This window comes from Tamandua tetradactyla, chromosome 3 (assembly GCF_023851605.1).
Source record: "Tamandua tetradactyla isolate mTamTet1 chromosome 3, mTamTet1.pri, whole genome shotgun sequence".
Lineage (NCBI taxonomy): Eukaryota > Metazoa > Chordata > Mammalia > Pilosa > Myrmecophagidae > Tamandua > Tamandua tetradactyla.
Window position 1 is genome coordinate 205,204,789 of NC_135329.1, and position 13,837 is coordinate 205,218,625.

The 13,837-nt window shown below is 36.6% G+C and overlaps 1 protein-coding gene across 6 annotated transcripts in view; it reads right to left on the bottom strand.

The window, feature by feature from the left end:
• PID1 (phosphotyrosine interaction domain containing 1) overlaps window positions 1-13,837 on the bottom strand; it is a 260,165-nt gene that overhangs the window by 161,269 nt on the left and 85,059 nt on the right. The gene's annotated exons all lie outside the window — the stretch shown is intronic.

The following is a 13,837-nucleotide window of genomic DNA, read 5'->3' on the forward strand; positions in this document are numbered from 1 at the left end:
CATATATCATTTACAGCAGAAGCCTGAAGAAAACTCTGGGAAACCAGGCTGCAAGTCCACTAGTGTTTATGATGATGGCACCTCTAGGAAACAGAGAATTTAAGATCCTAGGAGAATATGATCTGGAATGAAATGAAAAAGGATTACATTAAATACTGAGATATTTCCTATCCAAATACAGGACTAGAGGGTTTTCATTTAATTCTTTGAATAGAATTTACTAAAATATCGGTCCCTAATGACATTAACATAATGACTAATTTGCTTTATTTTATAATGCATATAGACTATATATGATAGAATAAACTATGTATCCTACCATATGTCTGTTCGTGTCTGGGAAAGTGAGGGTACGTACACGCAGGATAATGCAAATGAGTAACAGAGGACAAGATATTGTAGAATAGAATATACTCAGATAGAGAAATGATTTAAAATCATATACATATACTGAGAGGGCGAGGTAAGTCGGTGGTAGAATTTTCGCCTGTCATGTGGGAGACCCGGGTTCGATTCCTTGCCCATGCACTCTCAAACAAAGAAACCAACAAAAACAAACAAACAAATAATTCAACAAATGACGCTGCAATCACTGGATACTCACATGGAAATAGAAAGAAATATGGCCCTGCCATACAGCATACAAAAAAACCATATACATGTATTATACATATACACCCCATATATATATGAAACATGCAAAGATAAAATCAGTTCAAAATAACAATGCCAAAATGATTGCTAAAAACAAGGTATTTTCATAAATTTTTGTTTGTTTCTTTTTAGGGAATCAGGTATATTCTGCAAGGGATGAATAGCCATACTAGCATATTTTAAAGCCACTTGAAATAATTCCTCTCCATGAGGTTAAACCACCAATTTAATACACAGTTACTTTCATTTCTTAAAATTTTGTGCTTAAGTTTCAGAGATGATGCATTTTATGTTGGTTTAATTTTATCCGTAATATAAAGCATTCAGAGTTCCATGGAGTTTTTCTGTATTTAGAAAATTCTGCCTTCTATCCCCAGCCTCCCTATTCTGTTCCTTCTCTCCCTCACAGTAACTCCATTTTCCCACTGTTTTAGTTATTTGGTTTGTTCTTCACATATATTCATATTCATACCCCTTCTCCCTTCTGTTAAATGATAAGACCCTATATACAACCTTCTCCACCTCATTTTCTTTTGCTTAATATATCCTAGAGATAATTCCTTATTTCTTTTCATAGCTACTTAGTAACCAGTGCATGGATGTTCCATAGTCTATTCAAATGGACTGCTCATTACAGATTTTGAGTAGTTTCCAGGTTTTTGATAAAATAGTGTTGTAACCAATAGACTTGTGAATATGTCTTTTTAAACATTTTTTTAAAAAGCATTATGGACTTTTGATGAAAACAACGAACAGTCTATCCAATAGGTCATTTACATAGATTGCAAATGCTCAGAATATATACAATCCACAGTCCCTTCTTTTATTACAAATGTACTTAAAGATGTAATCAGATGTAAACTGATTAAAGTATCAAAATTAAGAATCCAAGGATGGTAAAAGTGTGATATGAGAGAACTTCAAAACAATTATATGAGAAAATAAAAATGTAAATGAAAACCCAAATATCCCATATCCCTCTTCCCTCCTCCATTGTTAACCCCTGGTATTGGTGTGGCAAATTTCTTACTCTTTATAGAAAGAATATTAAGATATTACTGTTAATTATAATTCATATTTTGCAACAGATAGATTTTCTTCCAAAACCCCCTCTATCATTAACTCCTTGTAATAGTGTTGTATTTTGTCCTAGTTCATAAAAGAACTCTTTCATATTTGTTCATCATCTACCAGAAGATTCACTGTGTTATGCGTTCATATGTTTTTCACCCCTAACTTTCCTACTGGTGACATATATGACTATAAACTTCCCCTTTCTACCACATCCATTCACAACTCAGCACTATTAATTTTACTTGCAAAATGTGCTATCATCACTTCTATCTGGTTCCAAATGTTTAAGTTACTTAGAACTATTTGAGCTTTATCTTTTTATGCTCCTTTGTTTGTCACATTTCAGTGAACTATGTTTAACTTTATTTTCTCCTGACTGCACAACTATGTGATGATACTGGGAACCACTGATTGTATACTTTGGATGGATTGTATGGTGTGTGAATATATCTTGATAAAATTGCATTTAAAAAATAGTTCTAAAAAATCAGTTGCAACAATAAAAGTAAATGGATCAAATTTTCTCATGAAAGTTTCTCAGACTGGGCTGTATATAATCAGTTTTGGACTGCTTATAAAATCACCTGTGTAAACAAACAGGGTAGTAGTTTGGAAGGCAGATTTGAGGTCAGACATACCTGGTTAAAAAACCCTACCTCCACCATTGCTAATTATCTGATCCTGTGAAAATTATGTTTATGCTTAAGTCTCTGCTTCCCTTATCCATATAACAGAAATAATAACATCTACCTCACACAGTTTTTATGAGGATTAGAAAGAATATGTTAAGTGCTTTACTGAGTACTGAGAACTTACTATAAACATTAAAATAAGTAACATTATTAAACTATTATACAAATGAGCTATAAAAAAAGGCTGCGTGAACAAACATAAAGATTGTCTATTTTACAATACAGGGCAAAAGAATTTCCATTGTATATTTACAAAGAGCACAAGCCTCAATTAAACTGCAACAATCACATACTTTAGTATGCCACATAACATAAAATCAGAATATACAATGCAAAATATATTCAAATGCAAAGGAAGATGACAGATATAATACTATGAGTCACTGATAAATGAGTTTCAGAAACTGAGAAATAAAGTAGGCAAAAAAGACCCACAAACAATATGAATAATGCAATTAAAAATGTTAACTTAATTGATGCAAATAAAAATGTTACTATTCAATGGCACATGGAAATATATATAATAAATAAGGAAAAGAAATGAAATAGCTTTTTGGATATGATCTGCTTTGTTTATAAAGCCCCTAGGAAATCCCACAGTCCAGTGAAAAATCATTGGGTAGTAATATCATACTCATGTAAGTATAACAGACTCAAAAAAAGAAGGCACATACACATAGCATCGTTTAACTATAGTAATTTGGAGTTATACTTTCACCATTTTAAATAATTGTATAGTATGTATCATATATTTACTTTTTCTTAAGAGCACAGATAAAACGGACCATTATACATTTTAAATACTACATAAGTAAAATTATAGAAAATAAGCACATATAATTTTAAACACATTGTATTCAGTAATAAACAATCATATACTTGGTACCATGATAAGATAAAAATTTATAATAAATCCTAACAGAGGCAACTACTATAATTCATTTCTTTTTATTTCTCTGAGGGTTACAACTTGGGAGAATGAGACAACCAACACCTTGCTGGGGCTGTACATTTTCTCTGTAATTCTTCAAATAATAGAATGCATTGATGTTTTGGACCAATACAATAGATGTATTAGACCATTGTGATTTTCCTTTTATGACTGTTTTATAACCATAACAAATGCATTTCATTTTTTTATTTTTAAAAAATGAACAAAAACTCTTAAAAACTCAATGATTTCAACATTTATTGTTCTGGCTCAAAACCCAGAATTATAAAATGATAGTAGCCCTGAACAACTAAATGAAATTTTTCTAAGTTTCTTGGCAAATCAAACCAATTACACATAAAACTCTTGCTAGCTTTCAGGTTTGAAATAATAGGAAGTTATAAAATATTGGCAAAATGAAAAAGCAACCTTTGCTTTCCAAACAAATATTTCTTGGAAACTATAAGCACAAATTCATTTTACTTCCAATTGCACCAGGGAGTTACAAAAATAAAACACATGATATTTTGTGCAAAAATTTCATAATTTAATAGGGATTTTTATATGGAATATAAATAGCTTTCAAAAATCCACAAAGCGTAGTGTTAAGGCAATAATTTGTTTTCAACATCTGTCCTCAACAGCAATTGATATGGTAGCCCAACATTTCAAATTCTGGTACAGGCAAAAGAACTCTTCTTTCAGAGCTCCCTTCTGTCCACACCTTGGCTGTTCTATAGATTTAAATTCCAGCTATATCCAATGACTCAAAAATACGCCTAGGCAAGACCTCCTCTACTCTGTATTCTGATTTGCATCTGCCTTTTTCTTGATACCTTAAGATGCCTTTAAAGGCATTTAAAATTAATATCATCAAAACGGAATACATGATTCTTTCTAAAAATAACCTCTGCCACTATACCCTTCCTATAATCCTTCCCTTCTCATTAAACAGAAATACCATTCACCTATTTGTTTAATTTAATAACTTAAGTGACAGTTGATCTCTCTCTTTCTCTGTGAGTCTATTCCCAATTCACTGATAATTCCTTCTGGGTCTTTACTCTCAATATATGTCAAATCCAGCTTCTTCCATCACCTCCCTGCTATAGCTATCATCTCTCTTTTAGACTAGTGCAACTGCCTCATGGCCAGCCTCCCTGCCTCCAGTCTTATCCTCTACAATCCAGCCTCCAACACTGTGAATGGTCAGGCATGTTCTTTGAAGATAGCCCAGATCATATGGTGCCATTCTGTTTTAGATTCCTCACCAGCTTCCTGTTAGTCATGGGAAAAAAATCCGAAATCTCTGCCTTAACTGACAAGATCTAACTCGTGACCACTGTTGTGACCTCATTTTCCTCCTCTGTCCCATTCCCTCATGATGGTCTAGACACTCTGACCAAGCTTGTTCCCAGCCCAGGGTCTTTGCAAATGCTGTTCCTTCTACCTGCAATGTACCTCCCCCAATGTTCACGAGACACCTCCTCTTCATGATTCATGTTTCAAAGAGTACCTCCGCAGAGATGCCTTCCTTCTCTTGAGTTAAAACTCCCACCAAGTATCATGTCCCCTCATTTTACCTTCTACACAGTATAAGCATGACCTGATTTTATGTAACATCATGTCACATCACATCAAGTCATGTCCTGTTATACCCTACCATTGTATTATATTGTATGGTATTATCATTTTTGTTGGAATGTGTATTGCATGTCTCTCCCCATGGGGATTTTGGCTGCTGGGGAGCAGGGACTCTTTCACTGTCCATCACAATTGCATTGGCATCATTGTCCTGGTACCTGGAAAAATGCTTGGCTCATGGCAGATTTTTAATAAGCATGTCCTGTTGTGGTTGACTACAATAAAACAACAGAATCATTTTTTCTAAACAATAAGGACACAGATAATGAAATAAAGCGGAACTGAACTTCATTAGGCTATGCTTCCTTTAGCAGGGATGTTTTGCATTTATGAAATCTATAAACTATTTTCATATCTGAATTAAAGGGGGCTGCTAAATACTCTGAGGAATGGATTGCCTTAAAAGGAATTGATAAATTCTAATTAAAAGATCAATAAAAAGGAAAGAAACAAAGGATATTTTTTCTATCAAAGCCAACCAATTCCAACAGTATTCCTACAATATTTCAGAATTCTATGTCAGACCTTGCCTATATAATGAAACTTATGTGATATATCAAAAGATTTAATTTTGAAATCAAATAAAATGTTCCTACATATGCAGTGAAAGTGTGTGTATGTGTGTGTATAAATTTTAAGGGAATTGTGGTTTCTTTCATCAACACTGTTAGGAGGTCAACAGGTCAACCTGAAACATCCCAACTTCTGCTTCAGACAAAAGGCACCGCTTCCACCACTAGGAAAAACTTTCTAGAAGAAAAAGTGGCACTTGCCATATTAGTAGGTTTGTTAAGTTAGTTAGCTAGATGGCATCTCTGCTGCTTCATTCACCCAAGTCATCTTGGGTTCAGTGGGAAGGGAGACTCTGACGGTCTGAGTTACTATCATTCCTTCTCAGGCAGGCGCATCAGTCTTCCCTCCCTTTTTTTATAGGGGCCAAATACCCAAGGGAATATATGCAGACAGCTGTGTCTGGGAAGCATATCACAAAACTCTTTTCTTTTTATCATGAAAGCCCTGAGAAAACATTACATGGCTGAATTAATACCAACACAAGTCTTGCTCCAAACACACATCGCAAGGAGCTCTTCCCTGCCACAGGCCACACTTACCTGCCAAGAAACTGGTTTAAATCACTATTTCACATATCCCAACATGGCCTAAGTACGAGGTGCCCTTATCTGCACTCCCATGTCAACTTGCCAGCCGCACCTCTGTGAGAGGAAAAGTACCAACTCAGTTTCACCATAAACTAGCCTACCACCCTGCTTAGCACCCAGCACATGAGAGAACAGACAATATAGAACCAGACTATCTAGCAAGGCTTAGCATCACAGAAGAACACAAGGCTCTGCCAGGAGGCATCCTGTCTCCAAACTTTCCGTGCTTTCCAGCTTCCACTGCCACTGCCTCCAACCTCAGCTACAATGCCCACTGCTACCTGCATTTGGGACTTAGAACCAAGGTGCTTTCTTTTTCTGAGACCTAATTTTCCCCTACCATTAGAATTACATGCTTGTCACTGAAGCATTTAACAACTTCTTAAATGTCTTCATAGCCATTAAAAATGAAAATGAACATCTCAACTTAGTAGTGTGGAATTATGTCAAGGGATATATAGTAAGTAAAATAAGCAGACACAAAGTAGAATGCAGCACACCTATTTTCTGTTTTGTAAATGCATGTGCATGCCTGTATATGCATGTCTACAAAACGGAAGGCAGAATGTCACCAAAGTATTAACAGTGGAATCTTGATGCTTTTTTTTCTTTTTCATATCTTTCTATACCATGAAATCTTTAACTAGGAAAAGTGTATCAACACGATTAAACCAACAACAATAACAAAGAAACCTAAGGTTATTTCAATTACAAAAGTAGAACTTTGAGACAAAAAGGAATCCTTAGTGATCTGGTAAAACTATCAGTTCAAGGAGAAGAAGAAATGAAACTGGTTCTGAGTTCTACTCTATCTCCCACATTTTTTGCAACATCCTGCAGAGAAGGAGAGGGATACTCAATAAACACCTGCTAAATAATGAAGTTACCATTTTCCCATATTAAATGGTAAATGGTGCATTTTCCTTGGTCTATCTCTCCCACATCTGAACCTTTGCATTGTCATTAAAATAGCTCTCTGGCTGGCTCAACAAGAGACAAAGAACCAGAAAAGTAATTGTTAGGAACTGCATGAAAAACTCCTCTAAATCATATTCATTTTTTGCTTCAAGGGCACTTTTTATTTTTTGGCTCTGAAGATAAAACTCTTTCCTGTCTCAACCGACCAAAGATATACTACTGCATCTCCCGCAATATTTTTAGGCCTGTTCTTCCTTCCTGCCACCTGCTATTATGTGAAGAGAAATGGAAGTGAAGCTGGTGCTTAAATTATTTGTTTCTTCAGTCACAGAGAGAAGCCTGAAAATTTTGGGGAAGAACTGTCAAATATTTTTGAAAGAGTAGAGTGCTCCTTATCCCTAAAGAAAAACTATCTACTAATTTTACATTTGAGGCTCTTCGCATTACCTGGCAAACAGTTCTCATCACTGTGAAGTTTTAGTGAAATAAAGAAGCTACGAATCCAGGACAAGCAGCAATTTGGCTTTTATTCCCTTCTCTCTTTCCACTTCCAAAAGAATTATCCTTGGAAATTATGCCAATTGCCTTGATAATATGATTAATTCATCAATACTAGACCTGTGTGTGCCTTAGTTAACACTTTCTTTCCATTCTATTCCTGTGAAAGTGAGTGGCAGATGAGGGGTATGGCATGAGTTCAAAACTTCCAGGTGTATTTAGCTAATTGTTTGAAATTATTTTCCAGTTACCAATTTTATTAGACTTAAGGCATCTACAGATTCCACTGTGCCTGGCTCAGGGAAGGCACAGGTAATGTAGTTTGGCCTAAATCTTTCTCTAAATGGCACTTGGTCATCAACCATTATTACTGCTTTTGAAAGGTTATTGGCAATGCACATAAAATGGATTCCAAAAGCAGTCCTTTTTATCAGTTTGAAAATAAAAGTTTTTTTTCCTAATGGTCTTCCAATTACAATATGATCTCATCGCACTGCCTGTGAATTCAATCCATTAACTCTCAAGCTCAAAGAGTAACAGGTGTCTGGTTACAATTGATGTCTTTCATTTTATCCATAAAGAACCCCTTCTGGATTATGGATTCCTTTGAGAATCCAAAGAAAACCCAGAAAGATGTGCACAATCCAAATTTAGAAAACAGATACAGGAGCTTATGGTTATCCCTCAACAGAGTCCAATTACAAAGCCCATTCTACATCAAAATCCTCTGGGATGTTGGTCAAAAAAGAAGATTCTGTTCAGTAGGAAAAAGGCATCTCCATGTTTTACAAAAGTCCCACGTGATTCCAGCAAGAGCCAGTGTCCTTGAGATCCTTAAAGATTCCAGGTGAAAAATTCCTGATAGTGAAGGTGGTACTGCAAGGAAATTGGATGGTTTTTACCCTTCAGTTGTAGAACTGATCTTATTATAATCACATCTTTGGAGGGTGTGGGAAAAGGAAATACTCAAGCCAAAATACATGAATATAAAGAAAATAATATAACCACATGTAAACTTTCTACCATAGATACAGTATTCTATACTACCATAATTTAGCATTTCTAATGGAATATTCTTAACTCAAAATGTTCACAGTGGGACAATTATTTTCTTAAGAAAAATTCAAAAGTCATAGTGAAGGGGTGGAAATGTGAGCAGTTAACCAAGAAGGAATGGCACAGGGTTAGCGCCACGTGGCTGGGCATCCCCAGCTCCTTGAGTTTGGGGCCAGGTCTCCTACATCTTCTTCCTCTCCCCAAGCATGCCACAGAAGGATAATGTCTTGCCCAAGGTGGACACTCAGCCCATACCCTTCAGACTTCATTTTAAACTGTCTTTGCTGACAACTGTATTCCAAATACAACAGTTGACTTAATGATAACTGTCCTTATTAAAGCCTATGACAGCATTAAAATGGAATTCATTGAAGCTGAAAATTTGGCAAACCATATTTTTTTCTCCCCTAATTCTAATCCTTGATCAATACACGTTGCATGTGGGCTCAGTTCCTCCAAAGCTTGATCAACTTTAGAAGGGCCAGAACAGGTAGAGACTCTATAACTGTGGATTATTGCCAGAGCTGCTGGGTTTTGGCAGGCGGCTTGGTCTACAGAGGGCATGGCTGCAGAGGAATAAGTGATTTTTAAGGGGGCGCTTAGGAACAAAGGTTTCCTAACTTCAGAATCATGTTCATTATACAAAAAAAAATTTACATGGCGATGATGATGAGAAAGAATATAGGACACATGTGCAAGAAAAAAAAAGCATGTTCACCCATGCCAACATGCTTAGACATGCACTGCATTGACATCATATTCTATACGGGAAAGAGCATGGTGACCAGACCCAAATGGTCTGGTTCCAAGGCATGACCTCACCGCTTTGCAACCAGAAAATACCCAGGACTGCTGTCAGGATCAAGAGAAATTATTCACACAGGTGGTCTTGACTTAGCAGATGCTATGTTTAGCAAACAAATTCTATACATTGTTATTACTATATGAGATGTTACTACCCGCTAGGTCAGAGTTGCAGTGTGAAAATTCTCAGATTTCAATTAGAGCCACGTGATAAAGAAATGCATGTGCTACGTGAAATATGTAAGACCACTTGGATAAAATTCAAGAAAAACCTGATTTCTACTATATTCTGTTCCACACTGAAAAGAAGAAACTAGATTTTTTGTGTGTACATAGAGTAACATAGCTTTATATTTCTTCTTAAGAGAAAGCCAACTCGTTTCTGAAAATGTAAAAAATGTAAAAAAAAAAAAAAAAAAGTAACTAGAAGACACATCCTGAAATTATATCATGTACATTTACACTACAAACTCCACATACATGCACATACCCCATACACACATATACTATATATGATACACACGCATGAACATGTATTTGAATGAGTAAATTATATATGCTTGATTATTATTTTTTTTAAGTTTCCTGGACTCTGAGTGGCAATTATTAACTTTTATTTACCTATTAAAACCTACTGCAAGTTCATGTTTTCTACAGATTAAAATGCTATTAAAAAATACACAGAATCTGGTAAGTGAATGGGAGCTCTTGCTCAATGAAAGATTTAATTAAGCATTATTCTTTCTCAATGTTTTAGAAAAAAAGCAAGCTAAATTCAATCCTGAAAAGATACCCTTTCTCCACATTATATTCAAAAAGTATTCAGTTACCAGATCAGCAATGGCAAGGCACAGAATTTTGGAAGGTAAATACCACCGTTTCAAAGCCCAAAGTCAATTCACAGTAGCAACTTATGAGATGCAAAAGGCCTGGCAAGGGTACTTATTTCCTCTAAGAATCTTCTGCAAGCAAACTGTCCATTCAGCAATTCTGGAGGCTACTGTTTCCCCATGCGACAGGCCCACTTATTCATAAACAAATCATTAACATTCTTGACATAAATCCATAGTGCACCATTAATCCCAGCTATGATAATGTTTTAGTACATTTGCTCTACCCATCATGAATGGGAGTGTTGTTTCACAGAACTCATCCCTGACAAATAAGGGACAAATTATGCCCCGTGAGAAAACTTGGAGAATGAAGGGCTTACACACCAATTACCGTCTCATTATCAGGCTGATGCCGAAATAGATCCTGCAAGCCATGGGTGAGATGTAGATTTTTGTTACTCAGACCAAAAACCACACAAGTATATACAGAGCCATTTGCCAAGGTGATTTGTGTTGCTCAGATTAATTTACAAGCCATACTCTGGGGGAGATTCCTTATAAGAGCAAATTAAGAATTATTGCTCAAGGAAAAATAAATCTGCATTATTACAAAAAATATAGCAAAGATCTTATAACAATAATGACTAATGAGTAATATGGTTTGTCAGCTTTCCAATGCTCTTTATATTCCACATAATGGTCACTATGATAGGGTTATGAGCAATAAAGAAACGATAATCAGGGCTTAAGAAACTTATTTAAGAAACTTAAAGTAGACTCTATGATCTGACAAATCCCTTAAGATCAGTTTATAAATACTCCCAATAGAAGTTCAACAATAAACTTCTTCATCATCAAACTGTATTGCCTAAGTACCCATATGTTAGGGGTACTTACATTTTCCTGTTTTGAGTTAAATACATGCACTTCTAGCTCTTTAACTCTGACATCCTAAGTTAAATAAACAATACTGACAATTCTATAAAAGCAACCGAGTTAATCATTCTATTTTATCAGCTCTACCTACAAACTATCCGCTGTACTGAACCCCAGGCTTGTTCTCTGTCAATCACCACTTTAGACATTTGCATCTGTAGGGTCAGCACTTATGCGCCCATTTATTTCTCCATCAGGTGTCTGGCTTCCAACAGCTGCTGGGCAGAGCAGTGCTTATCAGATTTTATATGTCTCACCAGGCGATTTCATTAAAATGCAGATTCTAGGAGCGTAGGTCTGGGTTGGTGACTACGATTCTGCATTTCTGCCAAGCTCCCAGGTAAAGCTAGTAGTGTCCTTCTTCACCCACACTTAGAAAAGCAAGGTGGGGGGTGACCACGTTTGGGTTCTGGTTTGACATACCAGTAGCTTGGTTCTCTTTCAGGCATGAGATGGAAGTCCCTTCTTCCGTTCAATTTGGCGGTTCCTACTACAACTATAATTATTAGTTTAAATCAATAGATATAAAATTCAAAGCCATGCTTTCTGTGGCTCTTCATTTAGAACAAGATTTAAAGAAATGCAGAAACCTAGCAGGATACTTGTATGGCATGGTACGGAGAAAAAGCACTCATTTATGACCAGGATTTGAATCCTATATATTCTTCCATTAAACAAAACCATGGGGCCATAAACATGGTAATGAACTTCTCTCATCCTCAGTATCCTGCTCCGTAAAATGGGAATAGGAAATACCAATCCCACAGTGTTACCACAGGATGAAATAAAAACACGAAAAGGTCCTTAATAAACATGAGGTTTTTTTTCCTTGGTGTCTTTGATTTTTATCAAACATCCCTCAGTCAACTAGGGTACTTGTTCATTCTGGAATGAACTCAGTCTGGAATAAAAGATCCACTGGACTTGGATGCTGGCTTTGTTATTTATTAACTATTCATCCTTAGGTTAGCCCAGAGGTCCTCAGATGCAGGTTGTCTGGCCTATACTAAGCTGGTTATATGATAAACACTTGATGCAAATATAGATTTCTCTGCCTGCTACCCAGAAATCCCCATACACCAGGTCTGAGATGGAACCTGGGAGGCTGTATTTATAAATACTTCCCTAGTAGTTCTGATCTGCAGCAAGCATTGGAAACTGGTCTCCACCTTTAAAGCCGCAGACACTGTGCAATGACGTATGTGATGACACAGACGCCTGACTGTCCACCTCCACTGGGGCTCATGCAACGGGGCTTGGTCAGCAGCCAAGTGCTACCAGATGTAAGACTCTGTCACCATTACTACTGTCATATTAACTCTCAGTGACTGATTTCATTTCTGATCTTCTCTTCTTAAAATCACTATGGCAAAAAGACTCATTCACACATGAGGAGGATGGCTTCACTGAGTCTTCCTTACCTATGAGCTCAGTGAGTGGCCCCTGCCAGACCCTGGGGTTCTCTAACAACTTTTTGCAAACAAGAAGAAACAGTGCAGTCCCAACTCAGTCACTCAGTGCAGCTGGGGCAGGGGCCTCATAAATCCCTAGGAATAGCCTGTCCAAGCAAAAGGGGAGGATTTTTCTATTAGATTGCCACTATGTCTTTTACACTTCCCAGTTGGTTTACCTTGGATGTGTATATATTGGTCCTAGCAACAAATGTCATCAAAAGAAGCATCAACTCCTACACTCTGGTTTTAAGGATAAATATCACATTTCCAATGCAAACCTGAGATAAAATAGGGATTTATAAAACAAATTTATGCAGAATGCAGCTAGGTGTTTATATGGAGATCTAGAAGAGTTTTCCCTCCTTTCCGCCCTCCCTTCTTTCCTATCGGTAGCATTTGCAATTCTATAAACTCACTGAAACCTTTCCCAATAAAACAGATTATTTCTTAGATCTGTCTGTCAAAGTGAGTTTCTCTGGCAATTCCTATGGTATAGAGAGAGGGCAGAGAGTTTCAGGGATGTGAATTAGTTCTCTGGATTCCAGCCCTGAGTTTGTCTTTAACAAACTATGTAATCAGGAAAAAATCCTTAATCTCCTTCTGTCCTTGATTTCTTTGAGTATAAGCCCAAAAAAAGGGGGAATTTTAAGTGAGAAGTCACAATAAATGTTTACTAGGGTTATACAGATAATGGAAATTTGAGAAGTAGCAGGAGACTTGGTTATAAGGTAATAAACGGCAACTGTTTGGCCTTCATGTCCATTCCAAAGATGGAGCTGCTAATCAACTCTCACCAAGTGTCAAGGAAGAAATAAAATTAATATTGCTAGACAGTCTAAATTTTTCAAGAGAAGCCAGAAGTCTAGATATTTATGTGAAATCTCCTGAACTGCTGGTGTTTGCTACAATTTAAAAATTGTACAAGCACTATGTCAGGCAAGGAAATATACCAACAAGGCAAATGTAACCTGCTAGTCAACCCCTTGTAAACTCTTAGGTAGAGAGAGTCTGTGGCCAGATGCTGGGGGCCCACCAGCATCTGTTTCCTAATTCTCCTGAGCACCCAGCTGGATCACATTTCTCTGCCTCCCTTGGAATTAGGAAAGGCCTGATGACTGAGTTCCAGTCAATAGAGAGTGTGCAGGAAGGATGCACACCTCTTATGACTAGACTTTAAAGAAGT